Source organism: Stegostoma tigrinum, chromosome 2 (assembly GCF_030684315.1).
Source record: "Stegostoma tigrinum isolate sSteTig4 chromosome 2, sSteTig4.hap1, whole genome shotgun sequence".
Taxonomy (NCBI): Eukaryota; Metazoa; Chordata; class Chondrichthyes; order Orectolobiformes; family Stegostomatidae; genus Stegostoma; species Stegostoma tigrinum.
In genome coordinates, this window is record NC_081355.1 from 91,418,650 (window position 1) to 91,444,949 (window position 26,300).

The window sequence follows — 26,300 nt, forward strand, 5'->3', positions numbered from 1 at the left end:
TAAAATTAAAATAAGTGGCTCACGCAAATGCTGTGAAATCCAATTTACTGTGAAAAGTATAGAAAGGAACGAAGAGGCACAGAGAAAACATTTAAGTGTTTCCAAAAGGACCAATGAGAAGAAAGCTTTCAAGTCATATATAGGTGAATAACTTTTGAACATTGCAAAAATGTAAATGTGAAAGAGTGACTATAGGACTTGGTAAGTCACCGGGAAAAATGCAAGCAATAGCACAAAATGACAACTTGCTGAGTACAAAATATAACTTCGTATCACACTCTTAGGAATTTTTGGCACTTTAGTAATTGTCAGAGATACAAGCGCTATAACGCAATTCAATAAAATATTGTAGGGTGTGCCATCTTTAAAAACATAAAGAGAGATCAGTGTTTATTTTCTTACTGGACAAATACACCTAATGTTGCAACATTACGGCAAATCACAATTCTCAATTAATACACAATGTTACCTGTGCTGGCTTTTATTATATACTCTGCTGCTCCAGTGGCACATAAACAAGGCTTAATGTAATTATTAGTTGTTCAAAATAGCTTTTTCTTCATACTGTCACATCCTTACTAATGCTAAATTAACTTGAAAGAGCTACTATATCATTGTAGGGACAAATTTGGTAGATGATGAACCTTGGAACAATTGTTACCATTATTTTCAGTATCAACAAGATAATAAAATTGTAAATTACATGGCAAAGGCTCTGCTTAAATTAAGCGAGTTCTTTTCTCCCTATTAACTTTCTGACTTATTCCTCTGTTTCAGGTCTTCTGAGTCTTTGGCTGCCAGGAAGTAACATCTTGCTTCCTGTCATCTGTCAATCTTCCCTCTTGTCAACTGCTAGAAATCATCTCCTGGAGAACGTCTGATAAATGTGGCCTTGTGATTTCTCAACCTTTTACAGAAGATAGATTAAATAAACACTTAACAACATAAATCACACGCACTGACCTAATAACTGGGTGAGTTACTTAAAAAGCATGGAAAAATAGAGCACAGCTTTCACAATGAGAACACTTATTTTCCTACATTCTGCAACTATGAAAACAAAAGGACTTTTGGCATTTATTACTGAAGAACAGAGTATAAAAATAGAGCTGCTGCAACTGTAAAAGGCATTAATGATGCCACACCTGGAGTATTGTGTACAAAGTTGATCCTCTTACTTGAGCAGGGATGCAGTTGTATTGGAGGCAGTTCAGAGCAGATTCAATAGGTTGATTCCAAAGATGAGAGATCTGTCTTATGTACAGAATTTGAACAGTGTGGGCCTGTACTGTCTGGAGTTGAGAAGAATGAAAGCAGATCTAATTGGGCAATATAAGATGCGAAAGGTGAATGACAAAGTAGATGTAGAGAGGATGTTTCCTCTTGCGAGCATTCTAGAATGAGTGTTTCAAGATAAGTGAAAACAGATTTCAAACAGAGATGGGGAGAAATTTATTCTCTCAAAGGATCATGAATCTGTAAAATTCATTGACCAGAGTCTAGGATATGCCAGAATATTGAGTAAATTTAAGGTAGAGAGAGACAGATTTTTAATTAGTAATGGTTGAAGGGTTATGGAGAGTGGGCAGGTAAGTGGAGTGGAGTCTGAGATGAGATCATCCACAATAGTATTAAATGATGGAGCAGGCCTGAGGGGTTGAATTGCTTATTCATTTTTCTAGCTCTTATGTTCTTGTAATTCAGTTTCTGAAAATGTAGATTCTAAGAAGGTAACCAACTTCAGTGTTGGTTCGGTTAGAACACTTTTATCTGTGATTTACAAGGCCACGATTCAAGCCTGAGTCCAGCAAAACATTACTGCACTGTGTTGTCAAATGTGACATCGTTCTGATGAAATATTAAAGTCCAGCCTCTTTAACGGATTTGATTAATCTCAAGGAAGAACAGGGCAAATATTTATCACTCAACCAGCATCATAAAAGTAGCCTAGCTAGTTAATTACCATACCCCTATTTGTAGATCTCTGTTCTCTAGAAATTGGCTTCTTACCTTCCTTACATTAACACAGTGATGGTATTTAACTGGCTATGAAGTACATGAAAGGCACTATTGTGTCTGTCTAATCTTTCTTCTTCTTTTGCTTATCTCTTTGAAACTAAAGTGGCTCATATGTTGAAGGACAAATCATAATCCACTTCCCTAAGTGCTGCCAAACATACATTTTTTTGAGTTGTCAATCATCCTTAATATTTTACAATAAATTACATGTAATCAACAAATTCTTAGCTCAACATTATTTTATTCTTGGATGATATTTGTTCTCTTTTTGGGTATATGTGTTTTAATGAACACCACTGATATAAAGCCTAGGACCCTCCCTAATTTGTATCACTAATTAATCCAAGAGACCACACAATAACAAAATGAGTAACAGTATATGTAAGGTGAAGAACTCAATTGGTAAAGGATCTGCTCTACAGATGAAGTTCCCATCACAGAATTTTGTGTATTACATGCTTTCAACTGCCCTGTGCATATCTCTTTGTACACTGAATCATGCATCCAACCTGGGATTTCTTTCATTAGCTATTGAGTCATACTTTTTCTGTCAGGGACAGAAACAAAAGCATGGAAGAAAATTACTCTTAGGTAGAAAAAAAATTACAATACCAGTTATATGCCTTTAGAGCTAAGTTGCACAGTGAATCTGTAGATGAGATTATATTGTTGAACATGCTGTCAAAATAATATTGTTAACCAAAGAGTTGAATGTATTTTTAACATTTGTTAGTATTGGATTCCTTATTTGACTGGCCGATAGCTATGGTTTATTCCTTCTAAATGATATAACTGCTTGTAAACAGTCAGCTAAGTTTCAATTTATAATGTTTATAATTAAATATGTAAGTGAATCATAGGAGGCTGAGTGTTTTATTAGATTGTAACAAAGGCATTATCTTTCGATAGTAGTGCAGAATCATAAAATAATGGTCCAGCAATTTCTACGGATGAAATGGGAAGGTGATAGTCTAGTGGTATTATCACCAGACTGTTAATCCAGAAACCCAGGTAATGTTCTGAGGACCTGGGTTGGAATCTCACCACAGCAGATGGTGGAATTTGAATTCAATAAAAAACCGGAATTAAGAGTCTGATGATGAACACAAATCCATAATCGATTGTCAGAAAATCTCATCTGATTCACTAATGTTGTTTATGGAAGGAAACTGCCATCCTTATATGGTCTGGCCTGCATGTGACTCCAGACCTACAGAAATATGGTTGACTCTTAACTGCCCTCTGGGCAATTAGGGATGGGCAACAAATGCTGTCCTAGACAGCAATTGTCACCTTTCATGAATGAATAAAAAAAACTTCTCTCTTGGCTTAGAGTCATTTCTTCGTCTTTAAATTGGTAATCTTGAGATAGGATAGTAGATATCACTTTCATTGAGCCAATGACACTCTCACCTCCAGTATTCTTCCATCTCTGCTCAAAAATAACATCCAGCAGTGATTTGGAGTTCTCAAGTCCATAATAATAACCTGAGCTTCTGTGGGAGCTGTGAGAAGTTACATCATGATGGATGTTGCTTTAGTGTTGACAGAGCTGACTATGTAGCTCATGTTGAACTGAATATTGAACAGAATAATCTTGATACATATTGAAGCTGAAATTCCCCATTCTCTGGCATTGTGCGTAAGTGGATTGCTCAGTGTACCAACATTTGTTGGTATTTGTCTATCAGCATTCACTGGCAACTCAGTCCTCCAAGTCAGCACTTGAATGCTGCCCCAGATTCAGACCTAGCATCTAAATATGCACGGTGACTGTATCTGACATGGCATTTGTGACGATGAGATAGAGGAATTCTACATACTTGCATACATAGTCTCACCAGAACATCAGGAGCTATAGCATATAAAACTGTGCTGACTTGATGCTGTTACTTCATTGTGCAAGCCTGAAGCTGTTCTGTAGCAGCTGACACTGTTATTTCTGTAACTTGCACTTCTGGTCCCATTGTGGGCCTTCCATGTTACCTATATTTGAGGCTATATATGGCAAAGCCTGTATGAGAGCTGTCATCCCTATGGACTATTACATGGGTCTGACCTGGATAACAACTCAGGTTTTTTGCTCCATACTATTGCAGTGCTCATTTGGAGTTTGACTGGTTTGTGAATTGGCTGCAAAGTCTCCCAAGGGTAATTTCCCTCCTCCAGAGTCTCCCTTTGTCAAGGTATTCTCTCAAGGTCTTCAGATGTCTTTGCCCGTCTATTAGACTCTTCACATTTTTTTTAGATTCAAATTTTTCTACACCTGCCGCCACACCTCCTCCCTCACCCCCCTCCCAGACCCCAAGGAGACTTTCCAAATCAAGCAGAGGTCCACCTGCACATCTGCTAATGTGGTATACTGCATCTGCTGTACCCATTGTGGCCTCCTCTACATCGGGGAAACCAAGCGGAGGCTTGGGGACCGCTTTGCAGAACACCTACGCTCGGTTCACAATAAACAGCTGCACCTCCACGTCGCAAATCACTTCAACTCCCCCTTCCATTCCCTAGATGACATGTCCATCCTGGGCATCCTGCAGTGCCACAACGATGCCACCTGTAGGTTGCAGGAACAGCAACTCATATTCCACTTGGGAGCCCTGCAACCTAATGGTATCAATGTGGACTTCACCAGCTTCAAAATCTCCCCTCCCCCCACTGCATCCCAAAACCAGCCCAGCTCGTCCCCGCCTCCCTAACGTTCTTCCTCTCCCCTATCCCCTCCTCCCACCTCAAGCCGCATCTCCATTCCCTACCTACTAACCTCATCCCGCCCCCTTGACCTGCCCATCCTCCCTGGACTGACCTATCTCCTCCCTACCTCCCCACCTACACTCAACTTTACTGGCTCCATCCCCACTTCTTTAACTGGCCTGTCTCCTCTCCAACTATCTTCTCCTCTATCCATCTTCATTCCGCCTCCCCCTCTCTCCCTATTTATTCAGAACCCTCTTCTCCTCCCCCATTTCTAATGAATGGTCTAGGCCCGAAACGTCAGCTTTCCTGCTCCTAAGATGCTGCTTGACCTGCTGTGCTTATCCAGCTCCACACTTGTCATCTCGGATTCTCCAACATCTCCAGTTCCCATTATCTCAGCACAAATAGGCAGGCTGCAACGTTCCCTCTAATTTTCCATATTGCTGTTCAGACCTTCAAGGCACACTGAAAGGTGTGTGTGGTGCTTCCTCGTGCCTGAGTGGACACGTGGCTGTGCAGTTGAGAGAGAGCATTGGGAGGCTGTGTGCTTCACTCAGCAACATACAAAACTACCCACTACTCAAATAACTCTAACAGCCGTTTGTAATGCAAACACTGTCTGCTCCACTCCCCCTCCGTCTAACATCTGCTTCTCACCTTTTAATCGTGATTTTAAGCATCTAGATTCACTCAGACCATATACAGCATTAATGACTTTTTGCAAAGACACAATGGAAACAACTCACTAAAGTTTTTCAAACCTTCCCCCACTTGTTTTGAAGCTACTGAGCAGAAATTGATAAATGTGAAAGAGTAATACTTCATTAACATAGCAGACTGTATAAGGCTGCTGTATTATGGTAAATTAGATTCTTTGTACAGATTCAACCATATATTCCCAGTGGGACTGACAGCATCACAGCTCTGGAGAATATATTAAATATAACCACCAAGCTTTTGGAGAGGTTGAAGTTTTCAATCAAAAGCTTTAATGAAGACACTAAAAGGATTCAATTGATAAATACAGTCATGATATTTTGAAAACTTTGAACACAAATGAAACACATTTGTTTCATTTAAACTCTCATGATGGATATTAGAAATTTCAATTTTTGAGATAAAAACATTAGAGCTTAAACATCTGCCTGTGAAAAGTTTTCAGAAAGTATTTTCACCAATTTGTGATGAAAAGCCACTTGTTGAACAAATTGTGCAATTGAGAAATAATGGCCATAAAAATAAGTTCCAGTGCGTCGCTGTTGTCAATAGAATGGGAATTTTGGTGAGATAGTGACAGCTGGAATGCTTTCAGCTCCCTCTGGCATGGCACACTGAGACTGACAAGTGTTAATGGGGTTGTGCTGTATGTATGTAACTTGCAGGAGGGGCAGATTATGCCCTCAACAACCTCAAACACTGATTTGATGCACTGTAGCCAATATGGACTAAACAGAGCCAATTAAATGCTCTTAGATGAAGATGCATTCATTGTACAAATGAAGCCCTCAATACTGACTCTTACATCTACCATGATTTAAAGGGCCTGCCATCCAAGTTCCAAATGAGGAGCTTTCAACTTAAGAGACAATAAGGACTGCAGATGTTGGAAGTCAGCATCGATATGTGTGAAACTGGAAAAGGACAGCAGATTAGTCAGCATCCAAGGAGCAGATTAGTCAATGTTTCAACCTGAAACACCCTCGGATACTTTTGACTTACTTTTTCTGATGCTTCTAGTGAAGCTACTATGTTTATTACTATTGAAGCAGTTTTTTTTTACAAACTTCTCGGATTCTCTTATGACTAATGCCGTGACCTGGAAAAGAAATTGAAGGAACTGTAAGGCCAATATGGAGGAAGTCTGCTTCCATACTGGAGGCATTCGCTGCAGTCTTTCTTGGGCTGCAATATGAATTGGTGATGGCGCACAGGCAACAGGGGTGGGGGTGAAGTGTAATTGGAGGAGCACAAATAGGAAGATGACTAGAAAGAAGTGGAGAAAGGGCAGACAAGCCCTTTATTCCTGTCAAGCAGTCTAGGTGGAAATATTCAGTCCCACTATTCCCCGAAGACATCAGATGGCGCTTTGTTTTCAATTTTAATCTATTTGCCAATTGTCATCATGGAGTTCACCTGTCCAAGGTCTTAAAAAGAAACCACCAATAAACAGAATTCAAGCCAACTTTATCTAACATAATTTCTAATAACACAAACAAGACATAAAAGGTCATCCCTATGGTGTGCCCTTCGTGCCTGTCTTAGGAATGTCTTACTGCCCTACTGGTTTTATCCAGTACTGTCACCAGAATGGCTGATGGAATACTATAGACTTTCCATGTGGGGAGACCACAAAACGTACTGTAGGATGATCTCAAGAATCTCTGTGTCTTAAGGATCAGTCTATATCACTGTAATATGAGCACAGTTGTCTAAGTTGGCTGTGTGACAAATGTTGGCAAGGACTATGCTAGAGTGGCAATGCTGTGAGTGTAGTGGAAATGATTCCGAGAGAGGACTAAATGTGCATGCACCAGAAAACACTACCAACCCCAAGAGTGGCATCCAGAAATCCTCGTAATCTGTTCAAGGACAAATTGTTGGACTATCATGAAAGACTTTGGGCACTGAGATCAGCACTTACAATGGCAGCAATCTGAGCTTGCATTGCTCTAACCATGACAGTCTCAGTTCCATTTCAGTATTGAGGTGTTTTTTCCACCTGGGCTGTGATAGAATCTATATTATTTGCCACCAGGCACAGCATTTTGGTTGGTTGTGCAACTGGACCTTAATCCATGCTAGAAATACTGGTTTCAAACTCTTTGTGCCATTTTGGAATTATATTAGATCAATCTTCTTGTCAGTGGCAATGAGCTTTCTGGCATATATTTTGGTGTGTAAACCCGTCAACCTTTTCCTCATTGAAGTTCTCAAGTCCTCTGCAGAATTTGTCTGTGTCCTGTCCTTACAGAGAGTTGGCACACAAACTATGTCTTCCCTCTGATCCTCCAGCACAAATGTACCTGATGATTCATTACGTGTCAATCCTGCCCCTGTACTGTCCTCTAGGGTCTCTGCTGTGTTGATACAGAGTCAGTGTTTGCAGTGTTAGACCAAGGGATGGTGCACTTTCCTCAGAGGTTTGCTTTTTGCTATCCATTCATCACCAGGGACCACAAGCTGGCTGGGTGGCATTCCTTAGGTATTTAAAAACAAAGGGAGGTTGAGATGAAGGAAAGGCTGCAGATAAAAAGCAAGAAGCAAGTGTCACATGGTCTGCAACTTGCACATGATTGCAGATAGTAGGATGATAGCAGTTATGACCCAGTCAGGAAGTGATTTGGTTCCCTCCTTTTTAACACCATGTCTATTGGTTGCAACAATCTTTCTACGTTTTTTTCAATACACAACGATCACTTTTCAAATAAAATGTAGCACTAGTCAAAATTAAGGAGCCAAGGTCTTCATGAGTAAAGAAAGAGGAATTTTATTACAGATTAATCCCTTGTAAGAATAATAAAACATGACATCAATCACAAATATAAACACAGGGAATGCATTTAAAAGAAAATGAGTGAATGTCTGCCGCAGACAATAAGAATAAAGGCTTCACCATTTTAAATTCCTTATAATACTTGATATGTGAGATTTTTATCTTTCATTTTATTCATTCAAAGGATGAAGGTGTCACTGGCTGGGTAGCATTTATTGCCTGGCCCTAATTGCCCAGAGGGTGGTTAAGAGTCAATTACATTGTTGTGGGCCTGGAGTCACATATAGGCCAGATCAGGTAAGGACAGCAGTTTCCTTCCCTAAAGGTCATTAGTGAATCAGATGGGTTTTTCCAACAATAGACTCACAGTCATCATTAGGCTCTTAATTCCAGATATTTATTGAATTCAAATTCCACCACCTGCTGTAGCAGGATTCAAATCCAGATTCCCAGAACATTATCTGGGTCTCTGGATTAACAGTCCAGCCATAATACCACTAGGCCATCGCCTCCACTAACTCAAGACCACAATGATTTAACTGTTGATTGATATCCTCAATAGTAGTGATGTTTGTTGAAGCATTTGAGTTTTCAATGAATAGCCGTGTCTATAATTTGTTTTTTCAAATGTATACCTTTCTTCAGTGACATTAAGAGAAATATGAAGAGAAGGAGATTTCTACCTCATTATTACAAAATCACTTTTCCTTCTCTCTGCTCTGCCACTCCAAAACAGCAACTGAAATATGGCTTGGTTGTATATTCCCAACCTACTTCCATTGTCATTCCAAGCCAAATAGTTATAGGCAATCTTCGACAACTGAAGTTAAAATTAAAACAAGAGGAGCAATTTTTTGATGCTGACTTAATTGTTTGATTTGGAATAACATTTTTGATGTGGATGGGTTAATTGATTCCTCATTGGTTTTCTGAACTTGCCCTAGTCTGTAGCCAGGTGATCATGGCAGCCCTTCCATGTGACTATTCACTTGCTTTTTAAAAATTATTTTAATCTTTGAAAGGTCTCAGCTCTAATGTTGAGATGATATAAGTCAAAAATTTCTTGTCCCTATTTTTCACAATTATAACAGTGTGAAGTGGGATTTGAAAAAGTGGATTAGGTAGGAACACACTGCCATGCTGGTTTGTTTCAGTTCTACCATTTGCTAAAGATCTATGACAGCTATTAGAGAGAGGACTTGCTCTCCCAGGGGGTTTAGGTCATATAGCCATGCCTGTTCTTTGAGAGTTTGTTGTTGTTGCTTTGTTTTGCAAGAGAGGGAAGAGTGTCAGCAAATTTATTACAATATGTTTGGGTCATATGCTTTTCAAGGCTGTATAACTGTGTGTGTATGTGGGTGTCAGGTTTGCAGCAATGCGTGCATGATGTTGAGATGCAGCATGTGAATAATAAGCATGAGTCTTGATTGGTAGAAATTATTGATGAATGATTGATGTGGTCCATGAGATTAATGTGCAATGATAGGATAAAGGTTTGAAAATTAATTTCTGAGTCTGTTGATCTTTCTCTGGCACTGCATGCAGCTGCTCAGAGCCAGGCTCCTAATACTAACCTTTATGGCTACTCATTTATTATGTGGTTTTATATGACAATCTGAATTTTGGTTCTTTATACACTGGTTGAGGAGAAGGTAAATTCAAGGAATATCTTCACCCTTAGATTTCAAAATAACGCTATTTTTATACATTATGGTAAATGCTGATATACATGCTAACCACTGATATACTAGGCTTTGATTTTTCTTTGTATGAGGCAAAGAGTTATTTATTTTCTTTGTGCATTCACGTCCGTATTCTCTTAATGCGTCTTCCAAAGAGAGAGCACTAAAGTTTAGCAGTTTGCAGTCTTCTTTGAGAGTAGGGAGTTCCAGTATAGTCCAGTGTAGTTTCTAGGCATATTTTAACTCTGTCCACTGAGTTCTATTTATTCTCAGCGATGGTAGCTTCATCTCATCATTGCAGGATTGCTACACTGACCTGATGACCTTAGCTATCTGTTCTAATTTCCTTTGCCATGTTTGCTGAAAGGCCATCTGTGGAAAGGTGAGGTGTCACTTCCTTTACACCTCCAGCACTATCCAGCATTACATCAGACAATTCAGAAGGCCTCTGGAATACTTCACTTCTTGGATTTTTTTTACATAGAAAATTTTTCAAAAACACGCCCAGTACCCACTGCAGTCAGTGTCCACCTCCTTTTTATGGGGTGCATACTAGCTTTAAAAACTGCAGGATAGATTTAATTGGTGCTAGCCTCTCAAGAACTTGGACTCCTGCTGAGCTTGCACACGGTCTGCAGTTTGCTAGGTGCTGGACTGCAAACACAATCATGGAGATCAACAGGCAGCACACATTTTACATTCTGCCTTTAGCACTCCGAGTATCGGAGGTGATCATGAGCCACAATATATGAATTTACTAACAGAGTTTACCTAGTCTTTGGACCCTCATGTTTAATCTTGATCCATGACAAAATTAACCACAGATATGGATCAAAATTTAATTCTATCCTGTGATAAGATCAGGCCAAGAAAAAAATTTCCATTTACACAATTCCACAATCTCATGATATCACAAAATGCTTTTTAACTAATGAATTACTTTTGAACTGTCATTCTAGGAAGGCAATGGCCTAGTGGTACTGTTGCTGGACTGTAAATCCAGGGAGACAGATAATGCTCTGTGGACCTGAGTTTGAATCCCGCCAAGGCAGATGGTGGTATTGGAATTCAATTAAGAAGAAAATGAATTAAGAGTCTGATGCTGACCGTGAATCTGTTACTGATTGTTGGGGAAAAAAAACCCATTTGATTCACTATGTCCTTAGGAAAAGAAACTGCCAATAGTACCTGGTCTGGCCTACATGTGATTCCAGACCCACAGTAATGTGGTTGACTTTTAACTGCTCTCTGGGCAATTAGGGATGGGAAATAAATGCTTCCAGATCAGCAACACCCTCATCTGATGAATGAATAAAACAAAGTTATACAATGCAAAATAAAACATGTTACACACAAAAAGTCCTGTAAACACCAGTGTGATAAAAGATGACATTATCCATTTTTGTAAAGTATAATGACGAATTAATATTGGCTTGACAATGGGAAAGTATTGTACCCATCATTTAACAGGGTCGTGCAATCTTTTATATCTGATAGCGAGGCCAGGCTGTTTTAATATCTCATCTCAAAAAAAACAAAGTGTCAGATAGCACAACAGAGCTCCACTCCACCTTTGCACTGAATGTCAGGTTAGGTTATATGCTCAAGAGAGGCTTGACATCACAAGATGTTGATTCTAAGATACAAATGTTACGCTGAACCAAGTCTAATATCTGACCTGTCAACAGAATGATTTGAATGTTCTCATTTCTCTGAATGTTAATATTGCGGTGGATTTTGAGAAGTGAATAAAACAACAAGAATAAGCCTAACTGCATTTGTGCTGAAGATTCAAGCTTCCACAAGTATATAGGTTGTAAAGTATCACTTTTATGCAGACTTTTTTGACCATGGTAGTGATTTCTCATATGAGTTATGATTTAACCATACGATTGTAAAAACAATGCAGCACGATCAAAGAATGTTCATAGCCATGGAGTCATACAGTTTTACAGCACGGAATCAGACCCTTCGGCCCAACTTATCCATGTTGACAGAAATCCGCCATGCATCTAGTCCCATTTGCCGGCCTTTGGTCCATATCCCTCTAAACCCATCCTATTCATCTACCCATCCTTTTAAATGTTGCATTTGTACCAGCCTCCACCTCTGGCAGCTCATTCCATACACTTACCACCCTCTGCATGAAAAAATTGCCCCTTAGATCCCTTTTATATCTTTCCCCTGTCACCTTCGACATATGCAGTCTAATTTTGGGCTCCCCTGCCCTGAAAAAAAGACCTTGTCTATTTACCCTATCCATGCCCCTTGTGATTTTATAAACCTCTATAATTTATCCCTCAGCCTCCAACGCTCCCGGGAAAATAGCACCAGGCTATTCAGCCTCTCCTTATAGTTCAAACCCTCCTACTTGAACAATACCTTGTAAGTCTTTTCTATCATAGAGAAATACAGCGTAACACTGAAGGTAAACAGGCTGCTAAGATGGTGAAGCAATGGAAAGTTTATTGGATGAAAGCCCAGGTCCAATGTTCCGGGAATGAGTTCAATTCCCACAACAGCAGCTGGTGGAATTTAAAATCAATTAATATACCTAGAGTTGTAGGGCTCTTGTGGTGCGGTGGAAGAGTCCCTATCTCTGGGCCAGAAGGCCAAGGTCCAGGTCCCACCTGCTGCAGAGGTGTGAAATGCCATCTCTGAACAGGCTTTTTTATTTTAAAAAAAGCCTCTACATCCGAAATTGAAGGCTAGTAAGCAGACCTAGGCCATAAATTTTAGGTTAGTCAAATTCAGTTCAGATTAACTTGACCATTTTTAGGATGCTGTTCCATTATTTTCATGGTAGTCAGCTAACAAGATCGAGGTACTATTTTGTAACAACACATGGGTGAAGGAAATTCATTTTTAATTTGCATTATTATTTTATCGATATACGAGTTAGTGTTGTAGAGGTAGTAACCACCTAGAAATAAATGAGTGAATAACACTTGCCTTGATTATATTATAACTGAAGAATAAATAATTACACAGGTAGTTATTAAGTGTGGCTTTATGCATACTGACATTCTAATGCTTAAACTTTTAAAATATTGATTTTCTGCTATCCAATTCTTTAATTTGTTCCTAAAATTTTGGGAAAAATCAGGCACCACCAGGGATAAACAACATTGGTCATAGAGAGAAAAGGTCCCGAATGAATATGGGCTTATACCATTTCAGATAAGTGCAATATCATGAACCTTCCAATTATTTTAATCTTGGAGGCAATGTGTGTAAATGGTCAAGTGCAATTAAATAAATCCAGTAACATTTTGAGACAATAAATACTAACAACTGGTTTGAATTAGGACAGAAAACGGCAATGCATGGTTAAAATTGAAGGATTCAAGAAACATTATTGCTACAGTCATGGGAGTGAGACAATAGTTGTTTTGCTCTGAGTACTTCCTAGGACAGGATTTCAAATAATCACTGTCAGTGAGAGAACCAGACATCAAAATTCTTCATTCAGCACACATCTGATAGGTATATCTGTTTCCTTTTACTCTTTTTTTTTCATCAGCTTTGGTGTTATTTTTTATTCCAGAGTCTTGCATTTGTGTAATGGTCGAGATTCTACAATCTAAAATAGCTTAAAGACTGAATTCAGAGATAGTAGAAACTGCAGATGCTGGAGAATCTAAGATAACAAGATATACAGCTGGATGAACACAGCAGGCCAAGCACCATCAGAAGAGCAGGAAAGCTGACGTTTCGGGCCTCGACCCTTCATCAGAAAAATGAAACATCAGCTTTCCTGCTCCTCTGATGCTGCTTGGCCTGCTGTGTTCATCCAGTTCTACGCTTTGTTATCTCAGGTTGAATTCAGAATTGAGTAATTATGTGCACGCATCTAAGTCAAACAGAGTCACAATTCCAGTTGTACCAAAGCTCTACAAAGTAAGAAAGGAATGGAAGTGAGCTGTCTACCCATCATCAACCTAGGCACTGGAAATAAGCCATGTGGACCGCAGTAGTTCAAAGAGGTGATTCACTACAATCTTTTCAAGGACAATTAGGGTCAGGCAACAAATTCTGACTTTGGCTTGACAAATATTGCAAATATTGCTGGAAAACAAGACTCAAAGCACAATTTGTATTGTTCGTCAGCACTCAGTACCAGGATGGTCCTTGATTCCTCTTTCAAACTGGAGCAGGAGGAACGACTGGAATAAAAGAAGGGGAGAATATTTTGCAATCGGGGATGTGTGACTAACTCTCTTTACGAGTTTGCACAGGTACTCCAATATTGGATGATACTATAATTTCAACATTCTCATTTAGCTATACACTCTATATTCTAAAATATTCAGCTTTGCCAATAGGAAATAAATCAAAATTTCAGGTCTGATTTATTGAGTTCTTGTGAAGTGATATAGTCAGAGGTCAAGCTGTTTAAAGTATTTCATTGGCCACTGCCATAAAAAGAGCAGTTGAACGTTTACATTACATTCATAACAGCATGTTAGGAGTAATTGTATTTTGAGAGTCATAATGTGCACTGATGTTGCACTTTGCATAATACTACCATTGCGATTATGGATAATTGATGCTTAAACTCCTATAGTGTAAATGTAACATGGCATCATAAGAGTGCTGGAAGCTTAACAGAAATGATAATGTAAATTAAAACACACTTTATATTGAGCCTTATTGATTTTTGTGAATTTCATAATGGAACATTGAACATTCAATTATAGACATGGCATAATTTATTAACTTTTAAAAATGATTTCTCTAAAGTAGTGATCATTGTTACTAGAGATTACATACTGCCTGAGTTAAAATATTATATTGCCTTAAAGTGTCATAGTTTTAAAAATGTCACATATTGCAACAGAGTAAATGATGATTTATCCATTTTTAATTTGATTACTTTTTGGAATTTGTAATATTTATTCATGGGATCAGCATTTATAGCCTATTTCAAATTGTTCTGGGGAAGATGGTACCGAATTGCCTTTTTCAGTCACTGCGACATCGGTGTAGGACACCCACTCTTCCATTAGGAAGTCCTAGACATTGACTCAGTAACAATGAAGGAACAGCAAAATACTTCAAAATCAGGAGATTCAGTGCTTGCTGAGGAAGTTACAGATGGTGGTGCTCCAATGCATCTATTGTCCCTATCCTCGGTGGTGGAGGTTGCTGGTTTGGAAGGTACTGCCAGGCAAGCCTTGGTGAGTTTATGCAGTGCATCTTATAGATAGTATATACTGCTACCACTGTGTGTCAGTGATGAAAGGAATAATGAAGGTTGTGGTTGAGATGCCAGTCAAAGAGGCTGCCTTGTCCTGGATAGTAATGAGTTTCTTGAGTATTTGGAGCAGCACCATCCAGGCAAGTGGAAAGTATTCCATCACACTCATCACTCGTGCCTTGTAGATGGTGGAAATTCATTGGGCAGATAGCAGCTATGCCACTCACCACAGAATTTCTAACCTCCAATTTGCTTGTGTAGCCATTGTATTTATATGGTGGTCCAGTTCCATTTCTGGTTAAAAGTGACCTTGCAGTAAGTTGATAGTGGGGAATTCAATAATGGTAACATCATTGAACGTCAAGGGGAGATGGTTAGAGTCTCTCAAATTGGAAATGGCCATGTTCGGCATTTGTGTGGCTCAAATATTACTTGCCGCTTAATCAGCCAAGCATGAATTTTGTCCAGGTCTTTCTGCGTTTGTAAATGGACGGTTTCAGTATCTGAGGAGTTGCAAATGGTGCTGAACATTGTGCAATCATTGGCGAACATCCCTACTTCTGACCTTATGATGGTGGGAATGTTATGGATACAGCAGCCGAAGATAGTTGCGCTTATGGCATCATTCTGAGGAACTCAAGCAGAGATATCCTGGAACTGCATCATTTACCTCCATCAACCACAATGAACTTCCATTGTGCTGGATAAGACTTTAACCAGCAGATAGTTTTCCCCTGATTCCCATTGACTCCAATTTTGCTAAAGATGGTGTACTTGGTCACATGCTGCTTTGACATCAAGGGCAGTCACTGTCATCTCACCTGTGAAATATAGCTCTTTTGTCCGTGTCTAAACGAAGGCTCTAGTGATGTCAGGAGCTGAGTAGCATTGACGGAGTTATTAGACAGAGTGAGCAGGATATTACAATGCAAGCACTTCTCAATAATACTGTCCTCAACCACTTTCAGCACTTCATTGATAATGGAGAAGAGACTGATGGGGTAGTAATTAGCTTCATTGCATTTGTCCTGCCTTTGTGGACAGGGCATACATGGGCAATTTAATTTTGTCAGGTCAATGGAAATGTTGTAGCTTAAGTTGGAGCAGCTTGGCAAGGAGTGTGCAAGTTCTGCAGCATAAATCTTCAATATGTAAAGATCATTTATTTGGGCTGTGGGTTAAAAATGGAAAATGAGGTTCGCAATAAACAACTGCACCTCCCAGTCGCAAACCATTTCCACTGCCCCTCCCATTCTTTAGATGACATGACCATCATGGGCCTCCTGCAGTGCCACAATGATGCCACCCGAAGGTTGCAGGAACAGCAACTCATATTCCGCTTGGGAACCCTGCAGCCCAATGGTATCAATGTAGACTTCACCAGCTTCAAAATCTCCCCTTCCCCCACCGCATCCCAAAACCAGCCCAATTCGTCCCCTCCCCCCACTGCACCACACAACCAGCCCAGCTCTTCCCCTCCACCCACTGCATCCCAAAACCAGTCCAACCTGTCTCTGCTTCCCTAACATGTTCTTCCTCTCACCCATCCCTCCTCCCACCCCAAGCCGCACCTCCATCTCCTACCTACTAACCTCATTCCACCTCCTTGACCTGTCCGTCTTCCCTGGACTGACCTATCCCCTCCCTACCTCCCCACCTATACTCTCCTCTCCACCTATCTTCTTTTCTCTCCATCTTCGGTCCGCCTCCCCCTCTCTCCCTATTTATTCCAGAACCCTCACCCCATCCCCCTCTCTGATGAAGGGTCTATGCCTGAAACGTCAGCTTTTGTGCTCCTGAGATGCTGCTGGGCCTGCTGTGTTCATCCAGCCTCACATTTTATTATCTTCAAAAACAAACTATTGTACAACATTGTGAGTTGCATATACAATGTTGCCTAATGGAGTAGTGAGAGGAAGAATTTCAGACAAATCAGAACTTCTTCTGTGTTTTCAGGGCAATTTTGTGCAGATATAGCCTTTTAATTGGCTCTTCAATTGACACTAGTTGTTGCGGGCTTAGGAGAGCTCAGCATAGTAATAAATTTCTTATTGGATCAGTTGTAACTTAGCAGAGACCCTGTGGGGTAGAATGAAAACAGAAATAGTTAGAAACTACTGAAGCTTGTCATATCAACATTTCCACCTTTGTTCCCTTGCTCTGAAAAATTGTCCTATCCAACTCTTTGTGAAAAGAGAAGGGAAAAACTGCATTCAGAGTTACTGAAAGGAAGAATATTAAAGCTGACAAAGAAAAGATCCAACCAGGCAATCAATGAACAAAGAATTGATCATTGCTGTGCAACTAACATTGAAGAAACAAAAAGGACTGTGAAACCAAACCATCAAGTTTTCTAATTTTAAGCTGGTGATACTGAAGTGTGTCTTTGATGATTATTTTTCCCCGCCTCCACACGTAATATTTGTGTTTGTATTTCATTGCGTGTACATTTGCATGTGAGTTTTAACAAGGGTAAACTTTAAGTTACATAAATTAGAAATTCTGTCCTCTTACTGTGCTTGCTTAAGTTAGATGATTAAAGATGAACAATTCATTTGGTCTACATTTTGCATTTGGATAAAAATAGTTCAATACAGTAAATAGTTATTTTTCTTATAATGGAAAAAACAAAACTTTGGTTTGCATATTCTTTTAACCTAAATTAGACAGTTAAATAGAATCAGACAATGAGGTGACTTCATCAAATTTTCCCCTTTGTGACAATGTAGGAAACAGTAGGGTTTGATTTATAGATAATAAAATGTGAGGCTGGATGAACACAGCAGGCCCAGCAGCATCTCGGAGCATGACATGTACTATTGCTGAAATATTCTCAGGGCTTGTGGCCTTTGTAATATCCAATGCATTCAACTACTTCTCGATATCTTGTGATGTGAATTGAATTGGTTGAAATCTGGTGTCTATGGTGCTGGGGGCATCAGGAGGAGGCTGAGATAGGTTATCCATTTGACACTCTGGCTGAGATTGTTGCAAATGCTTCAGCCTTGTTGTTGCACTGATAAGCTTTGGCCTCCCATCGTAGAGGATGGTGATTATTGTGGAGCCTCCTTTTCCTGTCAGCTGTTTAATTGCCCAGCAGCATTCATGACTAGATGCAGTAGGAAAATGTTAAGCCTGTGTGATAACCAGCAAGTCCCAGAGAACAAATAATCCGTTTCTATTTTTACTTATATTTTCTATTTGCTGACCTATAATAATAGGATAATGATAGGATCTGGACCTTTGTAATGCTGTGGGAAAATTCTAAATCAAATATCAGTAGTTTGGTTACATCTATTTGCAAAATAGTTTGCTACTGTAACAAATCATTAAAAAGCTTTCACATCTATTGATCTCTGTATTTCTGCTACAGCTCTCACCTCGTCAGGATCCTGATGAAGTCTTTCAGCTATCAATACATGACCGACGTGCTTGAATTCATGCTGTTGCATGAAGTATTGGCATCTATCTGCCATTTAATAGAGTCTTAGAGCCATACAGCACAGAAACAGACCTTCGGCCCAATTTGTCCATGCTGACCAGGCTTTCTAAACTGAAAATCCCATCTACCTGCATTTGGTCCGTATCTGTTTAAATCTTCCCCATCCACATACCTATCCAAATGTCTTTTAAATGTAATTGTACTCACTTCTTAGCAACAAGTAGTTTATTGCATAACAGCAACAGATACAATTTACATTGACCAATTAAATAAAATTACTACCAAGATTCTGGAGCCAGGGATGCCACAACTGACCACTTTGGAATCTCAAGCTGGATTCCCCATTTTCCTCCATGACTGCATGACATCATCAATTTATTGCAGCTCCAACATTTATACTTTCAAACTCACTACTTTGTATACATCTCTCTCCACCTGTCCCAAAAAATTAGTATTTAGATGTTTGAATATCTGATTACTTTTACATTCACCACCACTCCACAGCAGCTTCACAAATTCAGGCCATTTAGAGGTGTCACAATTCCTTCAGAATGCATTCGCTTTGAAGTTGGAATGTCAGTGGATCTTTTACTTGTGGACTGTTGTTCTTCATTCTGATCATCTGTAAACCATTTCTCTGATAGAGGATCTTATATCTCTTTGTTGTCCTTTATGAATGATGGCATCTTTGCAACTGGTAGTTGGTCTATCACCTTTTCTGGGCTACCTCGATATTCAGAATTCCCTTTGCAAAGCAAGTCTCACCTGCTAATTCAGGTAATGCCACATGATGTCATCTGGGGGACCTTAAATCTCACAAATATCAATTATAGAAGTTGGCTGCTCTGCTGAAAAGAGTTTTAGACCACGTCGTGAATCTGTGAATGTTAGACCGGTCGCTATGGAGTCACACGCAGCTTATCTCCATTTTGTTCAAGCAAATCTTCACACTCAAACTGCTGATATGTCTGTGTCAAAATTTATAAGGTCTTTCTACAACTTGCTGATTAGGTTGAATACCATCAATCATCCTCTATCGATGTCTTCTTGGTGAACCAGGCATGTTCACATCCTTAGTCATGTTACCATCATGTGCTTATTTTATATTATCTGTCACATATATTGCTAATTCTTGTTCAAACGATAAATAATTGAAATATTGCCCTTGAGCTAGTGTCAGTTCATCGTATGACAACAAAATCAATCAGCTGTGTTCAACAAATTGTTTTGCTGTTTGAGTTACAAGTCCAAAATTTCTCTGTCACTCTTGCTTTGCCCATGATGAATTTTTTGGAACATTTCAGGGCTATAATTCATTCATCGTTCACTGAAGAATGGAGCCTAGTGATTCAGGAAGATGTCACTGTACTTTATGTCTTGCAATAGCAAATGTCTCTTGCTCTCACAGCTAAGATGTAACTGAAGGCCAGGAGGGAAAGATTATTTTCATTCCTCAACTGGGGGAGTCAAGGCCAATCTAACATTTCTACCTATTAATAGTTCTTAGGCAGAGTCTTGTCGCTTTGCTGGCCTAGACATTTCCTCCCACTGTTGCTCCAAAATTATGCCTTATCTGAAACCTAGTTTATGCCAATATACAGAATGTTTCTGTCCATTTTCCATGCAAAATTCTCACTGGGATTAAGATGGTAGATGCAGGAAGAATGTTTTCGCTGGCTGATAGACCTATAACCAATGGGCACCATTTCAAAGTAAGTGGTCAGCCATATATGACTGAGATGAGGAGAATTTTTTAATTCAGAAGATGATGAATCTTATGAATTCCTTACGCACGACAACTCAGTCAGTGGGTGTTTTCAAGACTGAGATCAATAGATTTACAGACATGAAAAATGTCAAGAGATATAGGAATATGGGAAAATGGCATTGTGGCAGAATATCTGCCATTGTCTAGCTGAATGGCACATGATGCTCAAGGGGCTGAATAACTCATCGCTATCTTCCTATGGGCTCAAAAATGGTTTCCAATATCTAGGTCACTGTCAAAAAATAGGATCCAAGTCTAACCCATTCACATGTCATCAAGATAGAGTGAAGTTTTTTTTTCCTCAAAGTACTGAAAACAAAAAATGCTGGAGATCACAGTGGGTCAGGCAGCATCGGTGGAGAAAGTGCAAGCTAACATTCAGAGTCTAGATGACTCTTCATCAGGCGGTCTGATGCAGTCATTCAGACTCGAAACATTAGCTTGCTCTCTCTGCGTAGATGCTACCTGATCCACTGTGATCTCCAGCATTTTTTGTTTTCAGTACAGATTCCAGCATCTGCAGTAATTTGCTTCGACATTCTCTTTTCTGGATTTTAACTCCAAAGCTGAAAAATCTGCAACCTGCATTATGAATTTTTTTTAGCTATTGGGAGAAACATACATATTAACCATAGGAACAACTTGCTGCATTTTAATGATTTCTCAAAAGATTTTCCGAAATGGTTGTTTGCATTTTAGTGGCTTCTCCAAGTATGATAATTAGCTGAAGGATCTTGTGTAGTTCTAGATGTTAAAAACAAATCACATAACCTCTGAAAGCTGTGTTTTATTTTAAGGTAAAGTAAAATTATGTTTATGAATTTGTATTACCGAAGTCCATGAGTCCCTGCTTCATCACTGTGATAATACAATACCAGACACATTCTTTTCACATGATGTGTGAGTGATAATGGGAACTGCAGATGCTGGAGAATCCAAGATAATAAAATGTGAGGCTGGATGAACACAGCAGGCCAAGCAGCATCTCAGGAGCACAAAAGCTGACGTTTCGGGCCTAGACCCTTCATCAGCCATTACATTCTTTTCACATGACTGGATTTACCAGTTTAGTCTTATCACCTCTAAATTGCATCAAAAATAACAATGATGTGGTTGCCAGATTCAAAACGCTTTGGCTGAAAATAATAAACATTGCTTTGCCACGCAATAAAAGATTGCACCTGATTTCTGACGAAATGTCTTAAGCAGAAGTGTTTTAATAGCAGAGTCTGAAAGAGAGAAACACAAATCAACTACTGAGATACCAGATTTATACAAGGCTAATTTCAACATATTGAAATGGAAACTAACAGCAGATCAGTGGGAGGTGCTCAAAAACGAATGAAATGTGAACAGCATCGGTTTATACCTGTAAGAGGAAAGAGTTTTAATTGCCAAAAGAAAATGCATGGATGATCAAAGAGAAGAGGCTCAACATCAAAATGAAAGAAATAAAACTTACCAAAATAGAGAAGTAAGTATGGATCCTGACAAGTAGGAAAGATACAAAAAACAACAAAATGTAATAAAAACAGACAGTAAGAACTGCAAGAGGGAGAGCATTGAAAAGAAATGCGCAAAATATCAATATAAAATATTTAATAATTGTTTGGGGATAAAAGCGTTGCCATGTGCAATGTAGACACTTTGACAAATGAAAATGGAGAATTAAAATAAGCCATTACGTGGAGATGACAGTGTTGGACTGGTGTGGACAAGATCAGAAATCACACAACACCAGGTTATAGTCCGACACGTTTATTTGGAACACAAGCTTTCAGGGCCTCACTCCTCCTTCAGGTGTTAGTGAGAGAGTGAGTACCAGACACAGAATTTATAAATAAAAGCTCCAACTGTCCCCTTCACTATCTGCTACTCCACCAATCTTAGACTCATCTGCAAACCTGTTAATCAGACCATCTATACCTTCCTCCAGATCATTTATGTATATCATAAACAACAGTGGCCTCAACACGGATCCCTGTGGAACACCACTGACCACAGTTTTCCATTCTGAGAAACTCCCTTCCACTACAACTCTCTGTCTCCTGTTGCCCAGCCAGTTCTCTATATATCTTGCTAGTACACCCTGGACCCCATACGACTTCACTTTCTCCATCAGTCTATCATGGGGAATCTTATCAAATGCGTTACTGAAGTCCATGTATCTGACATCCACGGCCATTCCCTCATCTATCAACTTTGTCACTTCCTCAAAGAATTCTATCCAGTTGGTAAGACATGACCTTCCCTGCACAAAACCATGCTGCCTATCACTAATAAGCCCAATTTCTTCCAAATGTAAATAGATCCTATCCCTCAGTATCTTCTCCAGCAGCTTCCCCACCACTGACACCAGGCTCACCGGTCGATAATTATATGGACAATCCTTGCTACCCTTCTTAAACAAGGGGACAACGTTAGCAATTCTCCAGTCCTCTGGACCTCACCCGTGCTCAAGGATGCTACAAAGATATCTGCAAAGGCCCCAGCTATACCTGGGATAGATCCCATCTGGATCTGGGCATTTGTCCACTCTAATGCCCTTTACAATACCCTACACTTCCCCCCTCCTTATGTCGACTTGACCTGAAGTAATCAAACATCTATCCCTAACCTCAAAATCCGTCACGTCCCTCTCCTCAGTGAATGTTAATGCAAAGTACTCATTAAGAATTTCACTCATTCTCTCTGACTCCTTGCATAAATTCCCTCCTTTGTCCTTGAGTGGGCCAATCCTTTCTCCAGTTACCCTCTTGCTCCTTATGTATGAATAAAGGGCTTTGGGATTTTCCTAAACCTTGTTTGCTAAAGATATTTCATGACACCTTTTAGCCCTCTTAATTCCTCGTTTCAGATTGGTCCTACTTTCCCAATATTCTTCTAAAGCTTCGTCTGTTTTCAGTCACCAAGATCTTATGTATGCTTCCTTTTCCCTCTTTGCTAGTCTCACGTTTTCACCAGTTATCCATGGTTCCCTAATCTTGCCCCTTCTATCCCTCATTTTCACAGGGACATGTCTGTCCTGCGCTCTAATCAATCTCTCTTTAAAAGCCTCCCACATATCAAATGTGGATTTACCCTCAAACAGCTGCTACCAATCCACATTCCCCAGGTCCTGCTAAATTTTGCTATTGTTGGCCTCCCCCCAATTCAGCACTCTTCCTTAAGGACCACTCTCTTCTTTGTCCATCAGTATTCTAAAACTTACGGAATTGTGATCACTATTCCAAAAGTAATCCCGTACTGAAACTTCAACCACCTGGCTGGGCTCATTCCCCAACATCAGGCCAAGTATGGCCCCTTCCCGAGTTGGTCTATTTACAAACTGTTAGGAATATAGATGAGGGTAATGCACTTGATGTGGTCTATGTGGATTTTAGCAAGGTCCTTAATAACATCACTCATTATATACCAGCCAGGAAAGTAAGAGCTCGTGGGTTCCAAGGCAGAGTGGTATGCTGGATCCTAAATTGGCTGGGAGGCAGGCTACAGAGGGTGATTGTAGAGGGAAGTTTCTGTAACTGGAAATCTGTTTCCACTGGAGTTCCACAGGGCTCAGTGCCTGGGATCCTGCTGTTTGCGGTGTACATGAATTATTTGAGCTTAGCCAAGGAGAATATGATCAAGAAGTTTACTGATGATATCAAAATCAGCAGCGTAGTTAGTAGTGAGGTGGATTGCTTAAACTGCAGGAGGATACCAATGGACTAGTCAGGCGGACAGAGCAGTGGCAAATGCAATTCAACATGGAACAATGTGAGATAGTGCAGTTGAGTAAAGCTAACAAGATGGGGATTACAGTATGAGTGGTAATACGCTGAAATGAGGTTTGATGGGACCTCGGTGTGTACATTTAGAGATCCCTGAAAGTAGTAGGGCAACTAAGGTGGCTGAGAAGGTATTTGCTTTTATTAGCTAAGACATAGATTACAAGATCAATGAGGTTGTACTGGAACTGTATAAAATGTTGGTTAGGCCACAACTGGAGTATGAGTGCAGTTCTGGTCACCACATAATACAACAAATGTGATTATACAAGAAAAGGTGCACAGGAGGTTCAACAGGAAACTACCAGAGCTGGAAGGCTGACAGATGAAGAAAGATTGGATAGGCTGGTGTTGTTTACTTTGGAGGAGCAAAATTTGAGATGTTCCCTGTTAGAAGTGTATGAGATTAAGAGCGATATAGAGAGGGTGGATGAGAAGACACTTCTTCCAATAGTGGAGAGGTCAATAGCCAGAGGGCATAGACTTAAGGAAAGACATAGCAGACCAAGAGAAGAGTGAAGAGAATTTCTTTTCACTCAGAAGATTGTAGCAGCTTGGTACTCACTGCCTGAAAAGGTGTTTGAGACATAAACTCTCCTAACGCTCAGGTAGTTGTTAGATCTTCACTTATATTGCTGTAGGCTCCAAGATTTTGGTCCAAAAGCTGGACAATGGGATTAATGTAATCAAAAGTTTGTTGACTGGCATGAATATGATGAGCCGGATGGTCTCCTTCTGTGCTATAAACATCTTTGTGAATCAATGAGTATCCAAACCACATGGCTCGCCCTGTTTGAAGGAAGCAGCTCACCATCAGCTTCTGAACGGCAATTCTGACAGGCAAGCAGTGCTGACCTCACTAGTGACATGTATATTTTGTAAAAGAAAAACATAAAGTCACTCAGATTCTGACTGTACAAAATTACTGACTTACCTGGAACACATCATAACATGAAACAAACATCCATTTACAGATATTGACCAAAAATGATATTTCCAAATACAATCTAGAAGGACAAGAGCAGAAGGTATGTGGCAATGCCACCACCACCTCCAATATTGGGGTGGCACCGTGGTTAGCACTGCTGCCTCACAGTGCTAGGGACCTAGGCTCGATTCCACCCTCGGGCGACTGTGCAAACTCTACACAGATACATTCTCCCCGTGTTTCTGTGGGCTTCCTCCAGGTGCTCTGGTGTCCTCCCACAGTCTAAAGATGTGCAGGCTAAGTGGAATGGCCATGCTAAACTGCCTGTAGTGGTTCAGGGATGTGTAGATTAGGTGGATTGTAACGGGACGGTTCTGGGTGGGATGTTCTGAGGGTCGGTGTGGACTTGTTGGGCTGAAGGGCCTGTATCCACACTGCAGGAATTCTATCATCTATGATCTATGAACACATTCAAAAAATGTACAGCGACCCAATTTCTCTGGAGTATTGCCACATTACTTGCTGTTCATGCCTCAAGTGCAGTTCACATTCACATACACACAGAAGTATCACTCCTGATGAAAAGGAAGCCTATGATATTTACAGCAATTTTCTATCCAGTGTTATTAGATCAAGTTTAATTCCAATAGTGTTTTCAATGGCGCATTACAGAAACCTGCTCTAAGTCACATGAAATACAGGGTAGGTCTGTACTAGTTTGATAACAGGATTGAGGCAGCATAACTTTAAAATATGAATTTGTTTCTGGTAAAGGCAACTAAGGGTTTCTGACTGTTGCACAGCATTGCAGGCCTTACCTGACAGATTTTTCTCCATATGTCACATTGGATACAGCCATCTGGATATTTTTGGCATTGGCAGCAAAAGATTAATGTCAGGTACTGGCATAAGATCCCAAAGCTAATCTGAGGCTATTGCAACAATTTATTTTCAGTGCCACCACTTTCCCTGACATACAGAGAAAGTTTAGGGTATAGAAAATGAGAGGGGATTTCAACTTATTGTTTGCAGGACATGATGTTCAAATACTGATTACATTTTGGGATTGTAGTCATGACAGGAACTCGGATATATTTCCAAAAATGTTCCTGCTATGGAAAATTACAGGAAGTGTTGATCTAAGATAGCTTTGCAAATGAGAAACCTCCCATATCAACATTCAAACTTTGGGAATTTGTAAACATTGAGATAATCCCAGATGACAACTGCTGTAAGAAATGTCCCTGCCTTGCTTCACTTCACCTCAGAGTCATTGAGCCGCAATGTGAATCAGAAAC